A 4,401-nucleotide genomic window follows, 5' to 3' on the forward strand; every position below is an offset into this window, starting at 1 on the left:
GCAAAGGGGCCCAAATTCCTTTTAGGAGGGCATTTTTAGACATTTGGATTCCAGACTTCTTCTCACGCTTTAGGGCCCCTCTAAAATGCCGGGGCAGTATAAATACCCCACATGTGACCCCATTTTGGAAAGACACCCCAAGGTATTCAATGAGGGGCATGGCGAGTTCATAGAAGATTTTTTGGGGGGCACAAGTTAGCGGAAATTTTTTTTAATTTTTTTTAATTTTTTTTTTTTCTCTCACAAAGTCTCCCTTTCCGCTAAGGCTCCTTTCACACCTGCGTTCAGTTGTCCGCTCGTGAGCTCCGTTTGAAGGGGCTCACAAGCGGCCCTGAACGCAGCCGTCTGGCCCTAATGCATTCTCAGTGGAGGCGGATCATCTCTGAGTGAGCGGACACCTGAACGCTGCAAGCAGCGTTCGGGTGTCCGCCTGGCCGTGCGGAGGCGAGCGGATCCGTTCCGACTTATAATGGAAGTCAATGGGGACGGATCCGCTTGAAGATGACACCATATGGCTCAATCTTCAAGCGGATCCGTCCCCCATTGACTTTCAATGTAAAGTCTGAACGGATCCGCTCAGGCTACTTTCACACTTAGAAAAATTTTCTAAGTGATAATGCAGACTGATCCGTTCAGAACGGATCCGCTCGAACGCTAGTGTGAAAGTAGCCTTACTTGGGACAAAAAGTTAAGTCTTTCATGGACTCAATATGCCCCTCAGCGAATACCTTGGGGTGTCTTCTTTCCGAAATGGGGTCACATGTGGGGTATTTATACTGCCCTGGCATTTTAGGGGCCCTAAAGCGTGAGAAGAAGTCTGGAATATAAATGTCTAAAAAATTTTACGCATTTGGATTCCGTGAGGGGTCTGGTGAGTTCATGTGAGATTTTATTTTTTGACACAAGTTAGTGGAATATGAGACTTTGTAAGAAAAAACTAAAAAAAAAACAATTTCCGCTAACTTGTGCCAAAAAAATGTCTAAATGGAGCCTGACAGGGGGGTGATCAGGGAGTGTATATGGGGTGATCACCCCCCTGTCAGGCTCCATTCAGACATCCGTATGTGTTTTACGGATCCGATCCGTGGATCTGTAAAACACATACGGACATCTGAATGGAGCCTAAGGGGGGTGATCAATGACAGGGGGGTGATCAGGGAGTCTATATGTGGTGATCAGGGGTTAATAAGTGACAGGTGTGGTGCTTGGTGCTACTTTACTGAGCTGCCTGTGTCCTCTGGTGGTCGATCCAAGCAAAAGGGACCACCAGAGGACCAGGTAGCAGGTATATTAGACGCTGTTATCAAAACAGCGTCTAATATACCTGTTAGGGGTTTAAAAAAATCGCATCTACAGCCTGCCAGCGAACGATTGCCGCTGGCAGGCTGTAGATCCACTCTCTTACCTTCCGATCCTGTGAACGCGCGCGCGTTCACAGGAAATCTCGCAAGATGATGCGTATATGCGTCACTCTGCCTGGGACAGCCGCCTCCGGACTGCGACCCTGCGTTAGGCGGTTAAAATGACTTCACTGCTTAAGAGGCATATGCTATGCTTTTTGGGGACACTTGACTCCAACAGTAGAGATGAAATGACATTTAGTTTCATCTTCCTCAAATGATTCATCTAATGATGAACCCCCTCGTAGGTGTCCTAGGGGTAGTGCTCATTTGCAGCCCCGTACAAGTGACTCTTCATGGATCCCCACAGATAACTATGTGCCTGAATTTACAGCCACTCCAAGTATCAATGTAGATGCAACAGGTCTCACTGATGACCTAATTAACTTGGTGGTGAAACAAACAAATATATATGCAGAGCAATGTATTGCCTCCCATCCAGTTATCTTTCAAGGCTCCACAAATGGACCCATACTGACACAACTGAAATGCTAAAGTTTTGGGGACTTCTCCTAAGCATGGGCATTATAAAAAAAATACTTTCAACCTATTCTGGGAGACGGCGAAATCGGTTCTAAGGGGGAATATAATATCATATACAGTAGCCAAAAGGAAAAAAATACTAGAGAATTATAGACAAGCAACGGATAAGGTTCGACAGGCGTATACGTTATTCTTGACAGACCCCTCGTCCATAAATAGGATCAATTGGGTTACCACAAAACACTCATATGACCATTTTTCAGAACTAAAAACGATGTTTTTAGACCAAAAGTCGGCAGAATTCTTCAAATATGGAAATAAAGCAGGCAAAATGCTAGCTAACCTAGTTAAAACTCAAAGAGGGGGTGGAGGACCTAGTAAAATTATAGGGGAGGATGGAGAGGTAGTAAGAGATCTAAAAACCATTACACAGTGCTTTGGAAAATTCTATAAACAACTGTATTCACAGGAACCCTGCGAGGGGTCTCGAGGCAAAGAGCTTCTAGCGCAGGTTCAGCTTCCTCGATTGTCAGAAGAAGCACTAACATGCTTGAACTCTCCTATCACAGAGGATGAGGTGAAACGAGTGGTGAATAATTTAAAAAATGGTAAGGCCCCAGGACCTGACGGGTATACGGGGGAATTCTTCAAATCAATAATACCAGAACTCTCGCCAACTTTGACAAAATTATTTAATTTCTTCTTGGAAGGCGGAGAAATGATGCCTACAGGGAACATGGCATATATCAAGGTTATCTTAAAACCGGGTAAAGACCCGAATTTAACTAGTTCATACAGGCCAATATCACTAATCAACCAAGATCTGAAGATCTTTACTAAGATCTTAGCAGACAGATTGGCAAATTACATGCCAGATTTATTAGGCCCACATCAAGTAGGATTCACTAGGAAGAGAGCGGCGGTGACAAATATTAGAACTGTGCTTGCCGTACAGGATTATATAGCTCACAATAAAGTGAGCAAAAGCCAATTAGCCTTTCTATCGTTAGATGCCAAAAAGGCTTTTGATAACGTAAATTGGAGATGGCTGGGTTGGACCCTGGACGCCTTTGGAGTAAGGGGACAGTTCAGAGCGGCAATAGATGGTATGTATAGAAAGCCACAAGCAAGAGTCAGTCTTCCAGGCTTCCTTTCTGACCCATTTATGTTGACGAAGGGAACTAGACAAGGATGCCCCCTTTCTCCCCTCCTATTCAATTTAGCTTTAGAGCCACTAGTGAAGTATTTGATTCACTCGGATACTTATGAGGGAATCAAGATAGGTGGGAGGGAAATAAAATTAATATGCTTTGCAGATGATCTGATATTCTTGTCCGACCCTCAGAAACATGTACGGAAAATAGTGGAGAAATTACTCTACTTTGGCTCTGAGACGGGGTATAGGATCAACATCAGCAAAAGCCAACTATTATTCCTGTCAGAGAAGATGCCTCACCACGACACCTTTGAAGGGGTGGAGGTGGTTCCTCAATTCTTGACGTACCTGGGTATTAAGATAGGAAAATCGCCAGCCTCTTTATATGCACTGAATTATATACCCATCATACAGAAGATAGAGAAAGAATTGGACAGATGGTCTAACCACCCCTTATCATTATTCGGAAGAGCCCACCTAATAAAAATGATTAGTTTTGCAAGATTATTATACCCAATGCAGACGATCCCTTTGCTAATTAAACACACTGATGTAAGAAGGATAAACAAAAGTTTTATCCGATTTCTCTGGAATAAGAAACGTCCGAGAATCAGTTATGAGAAGCTGACCCTGACAAAATGGGAGGGAGGAATTCACCTGCCTAATATTAGAAATTACAACTTGGCTGCCCTGACCAGACATATTAGGGATTGGATCTGGAACACCTCTTTTTTTTTCAAATAGAGCTCTGGAGAGTGCTCTGGTAGCCCCTTGGGATTTAACAGCACTTCTACACTCTAGGATAAGAGACTTGCCATTAGGGGTAAAATCTTATACTCTGATCAAAGATACAGTTGCGGCATGGAGAGCGGTTAGAAAACTTTATAGGTTACCAATGTATGTTTCTTCTTACATGCCTCTCTGGACGCTCCCAGCCTTCCCTGCAGGAAGAGAATCAAAAATGTTCCATAAATGGAAGGAAAAAGGGATGATCAGATTAAGAGAGATTTTAGATCCTTCAGGGTCGGAATTGCTATCTTGGGATGTCATTAAAAATAAGTTTTCATTCGCAGACTCCCAAATATTGTCGTATATGCAGATTACATCTTATTGCAAACAACAAACTTCAAAACTAGGAGATAGTGACAGATTGGCTTGGTTCGAGGGACTAATCGGAAAAGTAGAATCAACCTGTTCTTTGTTGGATCTATATCGGAGAATTAATAGTACTCACACCTTAGCCTTGGGGAAGACAGTTTTAAAAAAATGGGAGAGAGAATTACAGGATGATTCCCTGACGGGGAAAATTAGAGCAGGTATGGAGAGAGTAAGACAGGCTGTTAGCAGTGAGACATGGAGAGA

This window comes from Bufo gargarizans, chromosome 5 (genome assembly GCF_014858855.1).
Source record: "Bufo gargarizans isolate SCDJY-AF-19 chromosome 5, ASM1485885v1, whole genome shotgun sequence".
NCBI lineage: Eukaryota > Metazoa > Chordata > Amphibia > Anura > Bufonidae > Bufo > Bufo gargarizans.